This window comes from Hibiscus syriacus, unplaced genomic scaffold, assembly GCF_006381635.1.
Source record: "Hibiscus syriacus cultivar Baekdansim isolate YM2019G1 unplaced genomic scaffold, ASM638163v2 tig00112452_pilon, whole genome shotgun sequence".
Classification (NCBI taxonomy): domain Eukaryota; kingdom Viridiplantae; phylum Streptophyta; class Magnoliopsida; order Malvales; family Malvaceae; genus Hibiscus; species Hibiscus syriacus.
Window position 1 is genome coordinate 275,923 of NW_024063335.1, and position 19,111 is coordinate 295,033.

The 19,111-nt window shown below is 37.1% G+C and overlaps 1 pseudogene; it reads right to left on the reverse strand.

Moving 5' to 3' along the window:
* Positions 1–261: 261 nt before the first annotated feature.
* Positions 262–18,463, reverse strand: LOC120179764 (annotated as a pseudogene).
* Positions 18,464–19,111: the final 648 nt, after the last annotated feature.

Sequence of the window (19,111 nt, forward strand, 5' to 3'; positions counted from 1 at the left end):
CAGTTACTCTACTAAAATAATTATGTTCAAGTACGCTTATATTTGATTTGGGAGGGCAATGGTGGGTTGTCAACCAGTCCCTCTATCCAAAATCAGAGCCATGCACCACCTTTGTTTCACGGGACATAGCCAAGAACTATATCCTTGAATTCGATGACCCAAATAGTGAAGAAAAAGGAATAAAAAGTAAATGATTTGACCTGCATAAGTTAAACTTCTACTCCTGTTTGATGAACTATGTCCGTTGCTACAATTGGATCAAAATCTCATTAAATTGTTATCACATTTCAATTTCACGGTGCCAGGTAGAAAATGACATGGGGAGAATTGGGTTGAAGGAAAAATAAATATTTGCTTCCAGAAACCTAAAACATTCTTTTTTGGGGGGCGGATATTTATAACATAAATTGACATTATACAGTCATTGCTGAAATTATGTCCAAGTTACAACACTGTAACAGGCCATCTTTGGATGATTGTGGTCTCTCCTATCCTTCTGGATAAACGAGAGAACAAGATCTGTATGTACAGTGAAGAGTTGTGTGTCCACAAACAGCTGGGATGAAAAGGGCAAAACTGTCGGTATATATGTTTCAAAATCTGCTATTTAACATTAGCACCATTCATAACGAATATGGAAAAAATCATCCTGACAGAAACAAAAGTAGATGGAAAACAATGTCCAGTATACCAAAATTATTCTGAAATGAGTTGAGGCAAATACCTAGATATTTAGTTAAGGGAATTGAGGGACTCACCTTCATAAATGGTCGATCACGACTAGGGAATGAATCAATGAAACTCTCTTTTAAAAGCAATGATACCTGAACATGGAAGAACTTCAGGATTTTATTGTTTGTTTTCAAACAATACAAAGTATCACAATAAAACAGAAATTCAGTGCATTATGCAACTCTATCTTCCACCTCACACGCATAACCAACACTAAGCCATGATAAAGAACTTTCATAAAGCCCTTATGATCCCCCTATGCAATCCATATCCCTTTTAAACTAAGTTTGTAATTTGGATCTGATAACTACAATAATTTCTATGATAGAAAATCCTAAATAGTTCACAAATAAGTTTACGAAAAAAACAGTAAAACAGCATAGCAGGTTTGTCCAGATACCAAAGAAGCATCTGAAGAAAGCTGCTTGGCTTAATTTGTTCTAATTCAACTAAACACAAACCTTATCATTGTTCGACTGTACATTTGTAATTGTGTGTGACCGCATGTTAGAGCAAAGAGAATCCAAGTATGATCTTAACACCGATAGAAAACCTTTGGCAGCTTCAACCTATACCATTAACAGCATCAAGACAACAGTAAGCAAACCACTGAAATATGACAGCAGTACTTCATTAGATGACTTTGAACAAGCACCCATGCGATACCCGAAATGAAAAAATAGAAGAGATGGTTCAATGATTCATACAGATAATACCATATAAAGAGACAAGATTAAATTATAAACTTCATAAATGGTGGTGGTGGTCTAGTCCACCCCAAGATGGTAGAAATTATAAATTATAGTTAGACCTCACACTATAATTGTGAACACCTGATATTGCTTAATTTCAGACGTGTGAATCACAGTCATGAATGTTAGAATTGCATAATTTTGCATGATACATCATAAGTGAGCTTGTTAGTAAAAGGTCTTTTGGATTTAAGATTGCATGGAAAAAGCAAAACTGAAATAGATGGCAAAAGGCATACCTGCACATCTGTGCACTCATATACTGGTCTTTTCCTCCCCAAATAACTTTCACCAACAAGTTTTGCATGATAGGGACTTAAGCAGGCAAAGAGCTCCCTATGTTGTGGCAGTTGTGGTATTGTGGATGCCTTCATCTATTCACATCATGCAGTGAGAAAAATCAGAACAGACGAGAATGACCCAGATCCTAAACTAAAATAATTCCCAAGAACAAACTTCCTCTTCAAATGTGCAGTGGAAACTAGGTACTCAAATGTCGAGTACAAACTTGAAACACTAAAAATACGCAAAATAAAAGCAAGCAAAGAACTTTAGGCTGCCCTCCTTTCCTAGTATGTGCTCTACAAACATGGACCAAAGTCACCAAACCCTTTCTTCAGTCTGGCCTCCTTTCCCTTTTGACATGTGCATTATCATCCACTTGGAACATCAAGTGTCACATATACATATAGACACATTACTGCTAAAGATTTTTGGGAAACTAAATAATTCAACCATGCAACATTACTCCTTTTTCTGAAAACTTACCATGTAAGGAACCGGCGCATCTAAAAAGTCTAACATATCATCAGGCAAAACCTGCAAACTTTTCAATGTAAGTACACAAAATCTGAATAGTCTAAATAACAACTTAGAAAATCTGCGTTAAGAGATATACCGGCATCAAGAGGCTTTGCCATTGGTATGGACAGATCAGAGGGACAATTGACAAAACTATAGCTGATAAGATTCCCTGCATATAATTTCAAATCTAATATAAATGGAGAAGTTCTAAATTTCTAACTATTAAACAGTTAAGGAAAAAACACAAGGAATAATCCATATCATCATTCAAGCATAATAAGTCATAGACGTCAGGCAGAAAATCTCAACAAAAAAAGTCTTAAACCCAAATCCATGTGATCTCCGGGCTACAATCTAATTATAAAAAGTTCCAAGCTAATGGATGTAACTAGCCTCAGAAACCATGGAAGGAGATACACTAGTTTTGAGGTTAGGAATATATAATAGCAACACATTCATCAGGTTTTAACATAAAGATTGGTAGTTGAAACATAGTCAACTTGAAATAGATTACCATCATTAAGATGATACTTAATACCTACCAAATTCGAACAAACAACTACAATCTGTTTCTCCAGCAATGATCCAGAAAAGATTGTTAACACCTGCAGAATAAGAAGAATCAATTCAGCTAGCCTCTCAAAAGTCTATACAAGAACAAGTAAATTTAAATCACTAATGCTCATCATATTGGTTGGTGGCCAACTTATTGAAAATTTCATCTTGGTTGGTGGCCAACTTATTGGAAAATTTATCTTTGGTAGGTGGCCAACTTTGCACATGGGAATTTCATCTTTGGTCCCTAAAATATTAAGTTATTTATAAGTTTAGTCTTTAAAATTCAACTATAAATAGGCCTAAGTATTTCCATTAGAAATCATCCTAAAACAAGTTCTCTCTTCCTCTTGTTTTCTTCATTCTCTCACTTTGGGAATTCTAAAGAATTCCATTTGTTGTAATATTTATTGATAGTGAAGTTATCATCCAGTGTGGTGCCCGAGGCAGGGGCGGACCCAGGGGGTTGCCAGGGGTAGCCCGGGCAACCCCTCAAATTGTGAGGAACATTGATCAAATGATATTATTTTAGTATTTTTATATATATATATTTTGTGATTTTTAGGTAGAATCCCTATATTTCAGATAAATTCTTATAGAAAAAAAAAGTTTATACAACAAAATTGTCTACTTAGTGTTAATTTTTTCTAATTTTTTTAATTAATACAAGTGTCACTTTTAATATTGTGCAACCCCTAAAAAAATTTATAAGAATTTTTTTGTGCAACCTGAATTTTTTTCCTAGGTCCGCCCCTGGCCCGAGGAGTAGACGATATTCTCGTCGAACCTCGTAAATTTGGTGTGTTCTCTCTTTTATTGTTTTTTATTCGGTTTTTCCATTGTGTTTCAATATTCAATAGCTTGAAGGGTTTATCCGCTGTGCAACCTTTGGTGGTTTTGATCTTGACATTTTAGGTCAATTTTGAAACTACGTTCGTGTGGGAAATAACCCGGTTTCCCCAACAATATCTTCAGGGAACAATCAACTCACACACACACATGCAAAAAAGAAAAAGGAAAAACAGATAAATGGTGTTTGGTGATTACGTTAAAATATCAAATAGAAGAAGGTTTACAAAGAAAAAGTCAAAACTAACAAATTCTATGATTAAAATAATGGAAGGACTTCATAGATAAATGAATAGAAACAGATTTTTAGAATTAATAATACAGCACCACCGTTCACCACTAGATGTATTGACCTGCTCAAAAAGTACAAAACAAATTTATGTTACATCCTTAATTTCACAGCAGTAGAGTCCATGAGCAAAATGTATTATATGAAAACCAAAAAGCGAAGCATGAAATCAAAATCAACTTAGAAGAAAACTTCAGACAGCATGTTATGCCCATGTAAATAAACAGGGACATATGTTTACATGTTCAAGCCGCAGAGATCAACACATGCACGCAACAGCCCATGTTGACAGAGCGGTTGCTTCCTCTTCAGCCAAAAGTGCAGTGTGTGCCAGATAAAAGAAGAATATTAGTGAGACAGAATTAAACCACCAAGTCTGAAATGAGGAATGCAACACTATTACATCCTATGAAACTAATAATCATGGTTACCTCAGCAAATTCAAGACTGGTACCACAAGATCTCAGTTCAATGGTTGAGCCAGCAATATGCAAAACTTGTTCATCAGGTCTATGATATTCCAGTGGATGAAGATGCTCCAAAGGATGAAACCTAAGTTTTGAATCCCTAGCTGGACACTTTAACCGATAATATTCACATAGTATCTGCAATGATCCATGATTTTTTACCTGGAAATTGCGGGGGATTACTTTCTCTAAGATGTAGAAAAAAAGTGGGGGATGCCATAAGGGTAAGGTTAGAAAAGCTTAAATTACTTAAAGCATGAGATATTCAAACCTTAGCCCATTCAAGGATATCAAGGTGGTCACTAGAATCTTCCTGGCCAGAAATAGATACCTCTTCCGTTTCTGTATCATCAACATCACTCCTCAAATTCCTATCATCGCAAGGAGAACCTTGAAAACTGCACAGACATCAATATCATAGTGATTAAAAAGATAACTAAAAGATAAGACTCCTAAAGGTGAAAGCCCAAAAGCTTGCTTCAGCAATACAGTATATAATTTGTTCACCATGTAAACGTCCATAGAAATGATAGACCAACTAAAACAGCTGGAAGCGTTGCAAGGCATTCTACCTGCAAGAAGACTCAGAGCTTTCATACTGATAATAGCGCAGAAATGGCAGAACAGCATTTGGCAAATGTCGTTCTGCTGTTTGTTTATTTGTAGCAAACTCATCAACATCAGTATCACAATCTTCAGGATATGCACCAGTAGATTCTTTTTTAATTTTAAACGAGTCAGTTTCCAGATCAATTGGAACAACAGTATCACGACTAACAACTTTGTTTGAGTAACAGTCCCCCTCAAGCATTTGATGGTCCAAACTATTCCCATCATCAGTACCTCCAGGTTTAGAATCTACGGAACTATACTCAGAGGTTTCCGTCTTTGCATTCTGCATGTCTTCCAAAGCTCCTTGATTCATTAAGGCCTCATCTATAATTGCTTCATTGCTGTAACTATCAGACAATTCCAAATCTATATCACCGAGACTCTTTGCTAATCTTTCCAACCTTCTTCATTAAAGATGCTGCATGTAAAATTTAAGGAGAAAAAGGTTATGAAGCCAGTGAGATGAACTAAAACCATGTTGCTAACATCAAATCCTCAAGATTTCAGTCTAAAGAAACTCAAGTAGGACTTTTACATTAATGCACGAATCTTAACTGATGTTTCACTCCAAATAAATATACATTTTGCTCTTAATGGAACTAATAAGAATAAGTTAAGAGATCCTCATTATCATTTGCTGTATCTGATGCTAATAGCACACCTATTCAGAACACCAAAGTGCAACTCAAAGCATGGAAGCCTCGAAAGAATGCAATAACATCTGCGAGTGGTCATCACATAGCGACTCCGAGACGGATAGGCGGGTTGTCTATCTGAAATCAAGGAAAGCAATCCAGGGGGCTTTTGTACTATTTCTTCAACTAACACACAACACCCATACAAAGTGTAATTATCAGCAACCTAGAGAGAGAAAGAACGAAGAGTCACAGAAATAAAAAAAGCTACCATAATTTACAATGTCATGGTAGAGGAATCAGAAGTCAGAACTGAAGCAGAATTATACTTTCTATAAATAATGAGGGAAACAACAAAACGTGATCTTCTTTAAAGATAAAAATATGCATATAATAGAGCTATAGGGAGTGATATAGTAACCTTAAAGATGAAGTATAGTGCACAGATGAGTAAAAGATTAAAAAAATGTATACATATATGTCCCAATGACAACCATAATACAAACCAAATTTGTTAGAAGATGTTACCAACAAGAACAAGGAATGGGGATCAAAATATAATGAGACCAGTCAGTTCAACAGAATTCCAGAACACGATAGCCTCTATTAATAGCTCTGATAAGAGCATGAATAGGTGAGAAGTATTGAAGTTTCACTTCAGAATCTATAACTACATCTATAGAACTTTAGAATGATGAATGATCATCAACATCCACCATGTCAAGCTTTGATCACATAAGCAGCAGGCAGCCAACTTAAAACAGAGAACACAATGAGAAAAGGTATTTCAACAGTACAGAACCAAATAGCATAATGTTTCAAAGGTTACCTGTAAGCGGAAAACAAATGACATATCACTTTGTTTTAGGTGTTCCTGCTAGACATAATGTTAGGATTGGAGAAGAAGAAGAGGAACGGCGAGGAAATATCGAAGAGCATTTGGGAAATAAAGATCGAGGGTTAGGGATTGAAGACAGAAATTGGGAATTGAATCATGTGAGAGGCACGAGGTCACTTACCTTATCAAGGAGCAGGCTAAGCAAAAGGGAGGTCTGAAGGAGCAGCTCAATACTGAAGGCCCAATACCTGAGAAAGAAAAGAAAGAGAAGAATCAATCTGTTATATAGTTGGGACAACTGGCATGAAATGAATGGCAATTGTAACTAAATAATTAACAGACTTGGTTGTAAAAATTCCTTATGCAATGAATGATGAATTTTCTTCTCTATCAGCTCTCTCTATTCTAAATTCTTCTCTTAAATCTTTTCTTTTTCTCTCAATCTATAACAATTGGTAATCAGAGCTTCGATTCTGGAAAAAATCTCTTGTGGGCATGCCAAAGTAGAACTAATCCATAGCGGAAACTGATTTATCTGGGATCCAAAAACAGATTGAAGACCTAGCTGCATTGGTGAAACAAGGGCAAGATGAAACTAATCCACCTAAATGGTGGGAGACTCAAGAGAATATAATCACTGCATTGGAGTCTAGAATGGCTACTAATCAAGGTTATGTGTAGGAACTATTAAAGATTATGACAGGCAGAAATGGGGAGCAGGAGCATTCTACTGATGAACAGGTACAATCTCCTGATACTTATAAAAATAAGGACAAGAATCCAGTTTTGGTGACTGTGGTGAATGACAAGTCTAGATTTACTTATAAACCGGATGAACCTGGGATATTAAAGACTAAACCTGATGCTTGTTTAGTTCTTAAGAACAGTTTGAGGCCTGAAAATCAAGTGGGTGAAAACAATGATTCTAGATGTGTTTGGAGTGGAATCTGAAAAAAGGGGGCCAAGGGGTTCAATTAATAGTTCTGGAACTATGTGGCACAAACCTAAGATAGAAATGACATTTTTTGAAGGGTTTAATCCTAGGGGATGGATTCAAAAATGCCTGAAATATTTTTCTATTTTTAGTGTTCCTGTTGAGCAAAGAGTAGAGGTAGCTACTATGTATTTAACAGGCAAAGCAGAAATATGGTTTGATGGGTATATAATGCAAAAACACCATGTAACATGGCATGAATTTGAAGCTGATATCTGTCACAAATTCAGTGACAGATCTTTTTCTGATATTGTAGAAGAGATCACTAAATTGACTCAAAAGGGGTCAGTGGAAAAGTATCAGGAAAAATTTGAGGAGTTGCAGCCTTATATGTTGTTGCAGAATCCTACTTTAACTGAGGAGTTTTTTGTATCACTTTTTATTAGTGGTCTAAGAGATGACATTAAGCATAGGGTTAAGGCTTTAGATTCTAAAAACTTGTTTGAAGCGTGTAAATAGGCCAAGCTTTGTGAACTTTCTGTGGAGTTTGAAAATAAGAGATTAAGGCCTTCTTTTAAAATCCCACCCTACCCAAACCCCATATCTACATCTAAGAAAAATGCTCTGTCAGTGCCTACAAAGCCTACTACCTCACCAAATCCAAAACAAAATCTTTTGGATTATAGAAGGCAAAATAATCTTTGTTTCAAATGTGGTGAGAAATATCTACCAGGCCATCAGTGTAAAAACAGGCAGTTAAATATGATAACCGAGAGTTTGACACTTCTCCTTTGGAAGCTGGTCCTACTGATACAGAACAGTTCCAGCAGCCAGAAGATGAAAACCTAGAAATTTCTATGAATGCCATTACTGGCTGTATTGGCCATAATACATTGAGAATTAAGGGTACTATTCAGGGAAGACCCTTGAATATCTTAATTGATAGTGGCAACACACATAGTTTCTTGACTCATAAATGGGTTGATACTGGTATACAGATTACTACCCCTAATCCTCTGGCTATCACCGTGGTTAATGGCAAAAAACGATTCAGTTCTGCTAGATGAAACAAGGTAGAATGGAAAATGCAGGGTCATAATTTTTTACATGATTTTAGGCTGCTTAAATTGGGAGAAAGTGACATGGTCTTGGGAGTTGATTGGATGAAGGTATTCATTCCAATATTAATGGACTTTAACAACATGATATTAAGCTTTGACCATCAAGGGGATCAGATTTGTATTCAAGGCTAACAGCCCTCTAATGAACTGTTGTAAATTTCAGGGGCTACACTACTTAAAATGTCTGCATGGGATTCTGATATTTTGGGCTATGTTGTCTTACTGACTATGACAGGAAATTCTACTAATATTCCTACTGAAATTCAACATCTGTTGGAGTAGTACAACACATTTTTTCTACACCTAAAGGGCTACCTCCACAAAGGACTCATGACCATGCTATTCCACTCAAATCTAATGCTACACTTATCAATTTAAGGCCTTACAGATTTCCTCACAATCAAAAAGTTGAAGTGGAAAAACAGATAGCCACTATGCTTTCTTCTTATGTTATTCAGCCTAGTAAGAGTCCATTTGCCTCTCATTGCCTTTTTATTAAAAAGAAGGATGACCTTTGGAGATTTTGTGTGGATTACAGAGAATTAAATAGTATGACCATCAAAGACAAATTTCCTATTCCTATAGTGGAAGATTTACTGGATGAGTTGCATGGGGCAGTCTATTTTTCAAAAATAGATTTGAGGTCAGGTTATTAGTAGATCAGAATTAAACATGAGGATATTTACAAGACATCTTTAGAACTCGTCATGGTCATTATGAGTTTAAGGTAATGCCTTTTGGTCTTACTAATGCTCCTGCTACATTTCAGGCTCTTATGAATGAATTGTTCAATTCTTTTCTTAGAAAATTTGTTTTAGTTTTCTTTGATGATATCTTGGTGTATAGCAGCAGTATGCAAGATCATATTAAACACTTACAGCTGGTTTTGGAAGTTTTAAAGATGAATCAATTATTTGTCAAATTGTCCAAATATTTCTTTGGACAGACTCAGGTGGAGTATCTTGGCCATATTATTTCTGCTGCAGGGGTATCTACTGACCCTAGCAAGGTGAAGGCTATGCAGAATTGACCTAAGCCTAAAACTCTTAAATCTCTAAGAGGATTTCTTGGTTTAACAGGCTATTATAGGAGATTTATCAGAAATTATGGCATTATTAGCAGACCTTTGACACAATTGTTGAAAAAGGATGGATTTCAGTGGACTGCTGCTGCTTATAAGGCTTTTGAAGATCTTAAAATAACCATGCGTTCTGCTCCAGTGTTAGCCTTACCAGATTTTTCTAAAACCTTTTATGTAGAAGCAGATGCTAGTTCTGGAGGTATAGAGGTTGTTCTATCACAAGAAGAAGACCTATTTCTTATTTGAGTCAAGCTCGAAGTCCTAAAAATTCAGCATATCTATCTATAAAAGAGAATACATTACTATTCTCTTGGCTGTTTCAAAATGGAGACATTATTTGGAGAGTAAGCCTTTTATTATTAAGACTGATCATGAGCCTCTAATATTTCTTCTAGAACAGAAGTTGACTACCACTATTCAAAACAAAGGGTTGACAAAGCTCTTGGCATTGGACTACACTATTTAGTATAGAAAAGGAAAGTTGAATGTTGTTGCTGTTGCCTTATCTAGAAGATGAGAGGATCAGGCTAAATGTTTTGGTATGCGAGCTACTGTTTTCATACCTACTTGGGTTCAAGAGGTGGAAGAGAGTTATCAAGGTGATACTTTAGCTCAGTACTAGATTTCAACTCTTACTATTAATCCTACACCTGACAGTAAATGGAAATATTATAAAGCTGTCCTTAGATACAGTGGTAGAGTTTATATTGGAGCTCATGGCAGTCTCAGATTGATGGTTATTAAGACCTTACATGACTCTCCTCAAGGAGGACATTCAGGTGTACAAGCTACATATTATAGGATTAGGTCATATTTTTATTGGCCAAATCTTAAAGCTGTGGTTGTTACTTATGTGAGAAGATGTGAAATTTGCCAACAGACTAAGGTTGAACATGTAGCAAATCCTGGTTTGCTACAACCCCTTCATGTTCCTAATCAGGCTTGGGAAATAATTACTATGGATTTTATTGAAGGTATACCTACTTAATTCAAGAAAAACTATATTTTGGTCATTGTGGATAAGTTTACAAAATACAATCATTTTTGTCTTTACCTCACCCTTATTCTACAACAGAGGTGGCTAAACTATACCTAGACAATGTGTACAAGTTACATGGCCAGCCTAAAATGGCCATTTCTGACAGGGATAAGACCTTCAAAAGTGCTTTTTGGAAGGAGTTAATGAAACAGCTTAGAACACAGACACTTTTCAGCACTGCTTACCATAAAAAAACAGATGGACAAACAGAGAGATTCAATCAATGTTTAGAGCAGTATTAGAGAGGCCTTTGCTTCTATCAACCTAAGCAATGGGCTAAGTGGCTACGACATGCAGAGTGGTGGTACAATACCACTTATCATACTGCTATAAAGTTAAGACCTTTACATGTATTATATGGATGCAAACCACCTATTATGGTTTAGCCTATTGAGTCTACAGTACAAACTATTTCATAGATGATGAACAATAGATAGGTTAATAGGCAGTTGCTAAAGAATCAGTTACAGTTAGTAAGTAATCGAATGAAGCAGCAAGAAGATAAAAATCAAACTGAAAGGACTTTTGAGATTGGGGATTTAGTTTACATGAAATTGCAGCCCTACAGACATACATCAATTTCCCTGTGAAAGAACTTGAAGTTAGCAGCAAATTTTTTGGACCCTATCAAATTCTGGAAAAGATAGGAATAGTAGCATATCGACTGGACTTACCTCATTCCTCTCGATTGCATTCGGTTTTCCATGTCAGTTTATTGAAGAAGTTCATAGGCGATTCCTATACTGTTGCTACCGATCCTCCTACAGTAGATGAAGAAGGAGAGTTACAAATTAAACCATTAAAAATTATGGGCAGAAGAATTATAAATAGAAACAGTAAACCTGTTACTCAACTTTTGGTTCGCTGGGAGAACCTTGCTGAAGAGAACAATACTTGGGAGGATTACTCGACTCTGAAAGGGCAGTTTCCGGCGTTCGATCCTTGGGAACATGGCTCGTCTCGAGGGGTGGCTATTGTCAGGATTGTAGAAGAAGAAGAGGAACGGCGAGGAAATATCGAAGAGCATTTGGGAAATAAATATTGAGGGTTAGGGATTGAAGACAAAAATTGGGAATTGAATCATATGAGAGGCACGGGTCACTTACCTTATCAGAAGAGTAGGCTGAGCAAAAGGGAGGTATGAAGGAGCAACCTAATATCGAAGGCCCAACATCTGAGAAAGAAAAGAAATAGAAGAATCAATCTGTTATATAGTTGGGATAGCAGGCATAAAATGAGTAGCAATTGTAACTAAATAATTAACAGACTTGGTTGTAAAAATTCCTTATGCAATGAATGATGAATTTTCTTCTCTATCAGCTTTCTCTCGTCTAAATTCTTCTCTTAAATCTTTTTTTTCTCTCAATCTATAACACATAAATTGTGGCATAAGACATTAGCATTTGACATGACATCATTTTACAAATATAAATGGACATGCATGTGCTTACATAAGTCTCTAAATTGAGAGACAATAGAAAACAAGATTTGCTTTACATTGTCAATCAAGTGATACAATTGAACTATGCAGTCTAAAGCATTCACTTACATAAATCTAGAACTCATTACGATGATTTTTATGGAAACAATAAGGATGATTGGAAGGTACAAAGGCTAACAATTTTAGATGATCCATCCAAAAAATTCAAGTGGAAAAGCATTAACATCATATTTTAGAAAAATACCTATGAAAGAAGAATTTCATTCAGCTCACTCATTGAAGGAGTTCTCTCAACAGCATGAACCTAAAATGGAACAAACAAAATTTATAAAAACCCATCTTAAATGTGCATCTATAATGCAATATATATTTACAGTGGAAAGAAACAGAAATTAAATTGACAAACTTGTTCAACTGAGCATTCACAAGACATCATAAGTTAAAACACTTTTTAGCATGAACATTTCACACTACTAAGCACTGCAAAAAATAAGTGGAAGAAGAAGAAGAACCATTAGCCAACCTCTACACCTCAAAAGAAGCAAAATGAAAGAAGATCTTTGTATTTAAGTGGTAGCTATTTTTCTAGTGGATAAACAAATAAGACCTGGAGATAAAGAACAAAATCAATATCCAAAGACACGATCCACTGCAATCCCCCTCCTCAACATAAGCGGATGTTAAAAAAATACTTGTTTATGAAGAACACCCACCTGGGGTTCAAGGCAAGGTTCAACACGAGAATTATTCTGACAACTTAGAGCACTTCACAACTTCCCAGAACCTTCAAACTGTCTGGTTACATATTACTTTTGAAGAGCCTGAACATTACAACTAGGAGGAAGTCCAACAACAACCATGCTCTCGAACAACCTTGAGGGTTCCTTAGAAGATCTATGATCAAGCACATTTAAAAATAGAATATTATGAAAACCCTTTTTGAGATTTTTGGTTTCTAGTAAAAACATAACGAACATATACAAGTAAAATAAGAGGTTTATCAGACCTCATATTAGGCCTTGCAATAAATATATATTGAATGACAATTAGAAAAGCAAATACTTCACTTATTAAGGGCTATAAATGCTATAATAAAATAACAGCTACATAAACAAAATTACATCCCTCAGCATATACTTGCTGAGAAAGTTCATAACAGGTATGAGTAGCATTAACAAAAAATGCTCACTTGAATGAAGTACCATACCAAATATTACAGCTGAAAGTTTGTCCATTGGCACTTTTGGCTAGTGTAAGTTCCACGTCTCACTTCAGAGGGTTGTGAAAAGCCTTTTAACTCTCTTGATACATGATGTTGTAGCTTCTGAAATAGGCTACTAGTATTTTCATCTTTCAATGAATATACAGTAGATGGTCGGGGAGAATAAACAGCAGTTGCAGCTATTGCAGCTACTACAGTAGCATCACCATCCTCATTCGTCTGAATGAAAATGGATGCACTCTATTAGCGAGGTGATAAAACACTGCAAATGTTATTGAAGTAATTCACACAGATTACAACGCAGGGGTGGTATTTATATACAACACATACAACCCTTAACTGCACTATAACAGAATAACCAATCCTAACAGCTCAACAACTTCCTAACGTCTTCTTAACAGTTATTTCTGGCATGGAATAGAAGTAGAACTTGTTTCTTTCCTTATTCTTCTAATATTCTCCCTACTTCTTCTCATCCTTCAAACTAAACTTGATGAATGCATATCTTGGATCGAAATTCTTCAAATGCAGTTCTTGCCAAAGGCTTAGTGAATCCATCGGTTATTTGATGCATGGCTGTAACGTAGTTGACTGTTAGCTGGTCTACTGCAACTTTCTCACGCACAAAATGGACATCATGGTCAACATACTTAGATTGAGCATGGTATACTGGGTTTGCGCTCATGGCCACTGTACTGGTATTGTCGTACCAGACATTGGTTTGTGGTTTTGATGAATGCCAAGGTCAGATAGAAGTGCTTGAATCTACGTTATGTCAGTAGCTGTGTCTGCGACACTCTTGTATTCAGCGTCCATTGTTGATCAGGAGATTATTTTTTGTTTTTTTGAGCACCAAGTAATAAGAGACTTGCCAAGAAACACCCCATAACCACTGATAGAATGCCTGTCATTAATGCTGGCTCCCTAATCTGCATCAATAAAGGAAGTTATGTCTGATCCATGACCAGCTGGTGAAAACACGAGTCCAAAATTAAGTGTTGAAGATAGATAACTCAATATTCATTTTACTGCAACAAAGTGAGTCTCCCTTGGTGCATGTATATGTTGAGCAACCTGTCCCACACTGAATGAGATATCAAGTCTTGTATGGAAAATGTACAAGAGTGAGCCAACTATACTCCTATATTCGCTAGAATTCTGAACTAGTTCACCTTCCTCATGAGAAAGTTTAGAAGACACCACCATTGGTGTAGCACAACTCGCTGCAGTCCTATTCCAGTTTTTTTCAGCAGTTCTACAACATATTTTCTTTGACTTAGCATGATTGAGTTGTTGAGATGTTTGACCTCAATCCCTAAAAAGAATCTTAGCTCCCCAAGGTCCTTCAATGAAAATCGATCCTACAACATCAAGACAACCTTCTGTATAGCATTAGAGTCTTGTCCTGTAATTACTATATCATCTACATATACAAGGGCATAAACATAGCTGTCATGTGCATATTGTACAAATAAGGACGAGTCTGCTCAAGAGACTACAAATCCCATATGCAGTAGAATGTCCTTAAGTTTTGAGTGCCAATTGCGAGGTGCCTGTCGAAGACCATAAAGCACCTTCTCCAGCTTACACACGAGTGGTTGACCAAGTTCATCATTTTGCTTAAACGCAGGGGGTTGCTGCATGTACACCTCCTCACTTAACTCTCCATTGAGAAAGGCATTGTTGATATTAACATGCCTAAGCTTCCATCCACTAGAGACTGTTATGGCTAGTATCATGTTAAACGTTGAAAAACGGACTACAGGACTGAATGTGTCCTTGAAGTCCTGGCCTGGAATATGTGAGAATCCTTTGGATACTATGCGTGCTTTATACCTACTTATTGATCCATCAGGATTGTGCTTAACATGGAATAGCCATTTACACCCCACAACCATCCTGTCCTTAGGAAGCTTGACTAAAGTCCACGTGCCATTGTTGATCAAGGCATTATATTCATCGTGTACTACTGCAGCCTTGTGAGGAGATTGAAGAGCAGCAGAAATTGTAGTAGGAACCTCATCATCCAAGCTAGTTGAATATGCTTTAGGTTTGAAAAGACCACAACCGACTACGTGTCATCATAGGATGAGCACAAGTTTGAAGTGTATTATCAACAGGTTCAGAGGGCACAGGAACATTAGAGGGCTCAGGAATATTAAGAACTAGTTCAGAAGCACCACCTTGTATATCATCACCTGGTATACTGCCATCGTCTGTATTTGCATTTATACCTTCATCAGAAGCAGTTTCTTCTGACTCAGCACCATCAGAGGCTTGTTGCAAGGTGTCTGTAGGAATTTGTTGAGATCCAGTGTTGTCCATTTCGACTTTATTGAGTACCATTTCACCATCATATCCTTCATGTAATGTAGTTGTATTAGGTAGATGATGTGGAGACTGAGTGCAAAAGTTTCTAACTGGTGTGACAATTCGCAGAGACTGTGTATTCAAACTGGAGTTGGTTGCTGAACTCGAGTGATCACAGATGCTTTTCCCTGCAAATGAAAATATAGATTCGTTAAACACAACATGACGAGAAACATATACACGTCCATTAGTTTCCAGACATTGGAATCCCTTGTGTTGAGAGCTAACTCCAAGGTAAGTGCACACATGTGACCTGAAGGACAATTTATGCTTTTGAAACATCCTCAAATGAGGAAAGAACTGACAGCCAAAAACCTTCATCATAATGTAGTCAGGTTTTTTCCAAAGAGCTTTTCAAATAGTGAAGCATTCTGTAGGACTTTGGTAGGCAGTCGATTAATTAAATATACTGCATGAGTAACTGCATATGACCAATACTTGATTGGTAAGCAGGCTTGAGCTAACAACACTAATGCCAACTCGACAATGTGACAGTGTTTTCTCTCTACTACACCATTTTGCTCAGAGGTGTGTGGACAAGTGAGCCTGTGGACAATGCCTTCTCGAGCTAGTAAGGGTGAAACACTACGAAACTCACCACCCCAAGCTGTCTGTAGTGCTTTGATGGTGTTGCCAAATTGATTGACTACAAATTTCTCAAAAAATTAGAATGCTAGATATGTTTTAAGAGATAAATCTAGGTATGACGTGTATATGTATCCACAAAGGAAATGTATAACTTAAATCCATTTGAAGACACGTGTGGGGGTCCCTATAAGTATGAGTATACAAGTTCAAAGGAGGAACCTACCATTGTATTCGATGCACTAAAAGGTAGTTTGTAGGTTTTGCACAAACGGCATGCCACACATTCTTTATTTAAATGAGAATGAACTTTAAAACTTAGTTCATAATGTATTTTTGATAGAGTTTCAGCTGCTGGATGGTCAAGTCACCTGTGCCACAGCTCATCTAATGGGGTTGATTCCAACTCAGTATTAGCTTGTGTCACATGAACTTGTAGTGGTTTGTTATTCACAGCAAATGAGTATAAGCCATCAGTTTCATCTCCTTCAAGCAACAATCTTCCAGTAGCCTCGTCTCAAACGCAGTATCGATTGGCATGAAATTCAATGAAAATGTCGTTGTCCCTAGCAAGCTTCGAAACCGAAAATAGATTCTTTGTTATTTGTGGAACATGCAACAAATCATTCAAGAAAAGTACACGTGAAGAAGCATTCACGTGAGCATGGCCAACCAAGGCAACATCAAGAGGCATTCTATTCCCAATTAAAAGCTTACATGGGCCTCGATACTCAGAGGAGTTCTGTACTTTATTAGCATCAGCAGTAACATGATGCGTGGCTCCTGTATCAACCACCCAACGCTCAGATTGCACAACAACAACATAGGCTTGTGGTTGATCACTTATACTTGAAGTATTTATTTTCTTTGCACAATACTCAAAACCTTCATCAGCGGGTGACACTGTAGAACTGCCAGAAGAAGGTGTAGCTTTGTATTCAGATGAATATTGGCCTTGCTGAACAGAGGGAACACATGAAAAGTCTTTATCATATCTTTGCCAACATCGATCAACAAGATGGCCAATCTTTCCACACAGTTGGCACTGAACCCTTGACCTGCCATGACCTCTACCACTGGATCGAGAGTTATACGAATAACCAGTCCTTTGATTAGAGCTATTGTGCACCATTGCAATATTTCTTGGTTCACCTTGTGCAACATTTGCAGCCATAGGCAACATTTCAAGCTGATCATCGAAGCTTGCTAGTTGAGTTTCTAAATCAATTAGCATGGTGGTGATGTTGTCTAATGAGAGAGTGTCCCTCATGGATGTGATGATCGCCATGAAAGGCTGGTACTCTCGAGGGAGTCATTTCAAAATGCTAGCAATCTGTTCTACTTGAGGAACAGTGCTACCACAAGAGGCTAGAGCATCGCATACCTCCTTTACATGCGTAAGATAAGCTCACATGCTGTCGTCTCCTTTCTTTAAGGACTGAAGTTTGTAGCAAAGGCTCATAACTGCCGTTGTTGAGCAGTTGGCAAAGAAATAAAGGACATTGTTCCAAATAGTTGTTGTTGTTTTAGCGCCTACAAATTGAGGGAGAAGATGTGGGCTGATTGTGGACAGCAACCATGAGGCTAGAGCACTGTCTTGAGCCATAAAATCTTCATAATCTTCGTTGACACGCACCGTGCCATCATCATCAACCACTGTCTTCAACGGAGTCGTTGCTGCTCCTATAAGTAATCGCTCCAGCCGACGACTTCTGACGGTGAGCAGGATCTGCTGCTTCCAAAGAAGAAAGTTCATCTCATCTAGAACTACATTTACCTTCTTATTGGTAAATGATTTCTAGCCCATGGTGGACTCCATCGAAACCAGCTCAGGCAGCAGAAGACAATCTTGAAATCCCAAGATCAATGGCGAATGATACCATATTAGCGAGGTGATAAAATGCTGCAAATGTTATTGAAGTAATTCACACAGATTACAACGCAGGGGTGGTGTTTATATACAACACACACAGCCCATAACTGCACTATAACAGAATAACCAATCCTAATAGCTCAACAACTTCCTAAGGTCTTCTTAACAGCTATTGCCAGCATGGCATAGCAGTAGAACTTACTTCTTTCCTCATTCTGCTAATACACTCCATCAAGGGCTACCGGAATCCTCACTCATGGACATCCTTAAAGCCACAACAAATAAACATAAATAATTGAAAAAAATATCAAATGGTTCATTGAATGTGACTAAAATTACTAGCTTTGAAATTTCCGCCCTTAACGTGGAACCCGTCTTTCAAAAAATCATAATCGATCATCTAAAAAGATTACCGATCCAGTCAAAGAACGAGTTCAAGAAATTACCGAAATCGACCTATGGACTCAGACAAGTTACAATAATTAAACGTCTATCTTAGATGAGAAAATCACCCAGTTAATCTTATTTTAGACCCCTTTTTGTTTAGATTTTTTTTTAATTTTATTTATTTATTTATTTAGTATTATTATTATTATTTGATTTACATCTTACATTTTGTAGGCCTGAAGCTCAAACCCATCACCCCAAAACAGCCCAGATATCCAACCCAAGTTACAAGTGACCCAATCAGCCCACCCAGAAGTTGACCCAACAACTGATCTAGACCTGATACCAAGCCCACTCGAGTGATCTGAATCGGCCTAACTCAATAACCCTAAACCCAGTTAGGGTTTTATCTCAACAGTCAACCGCCGCCAGAGAAGATCAATCGTCTATCATCGGCACGTGTGGTCCACGTGCCTGACTCTTCAGCTCCCCAATCAGCGCATGCCCCACATTTTGCTCCCCGCT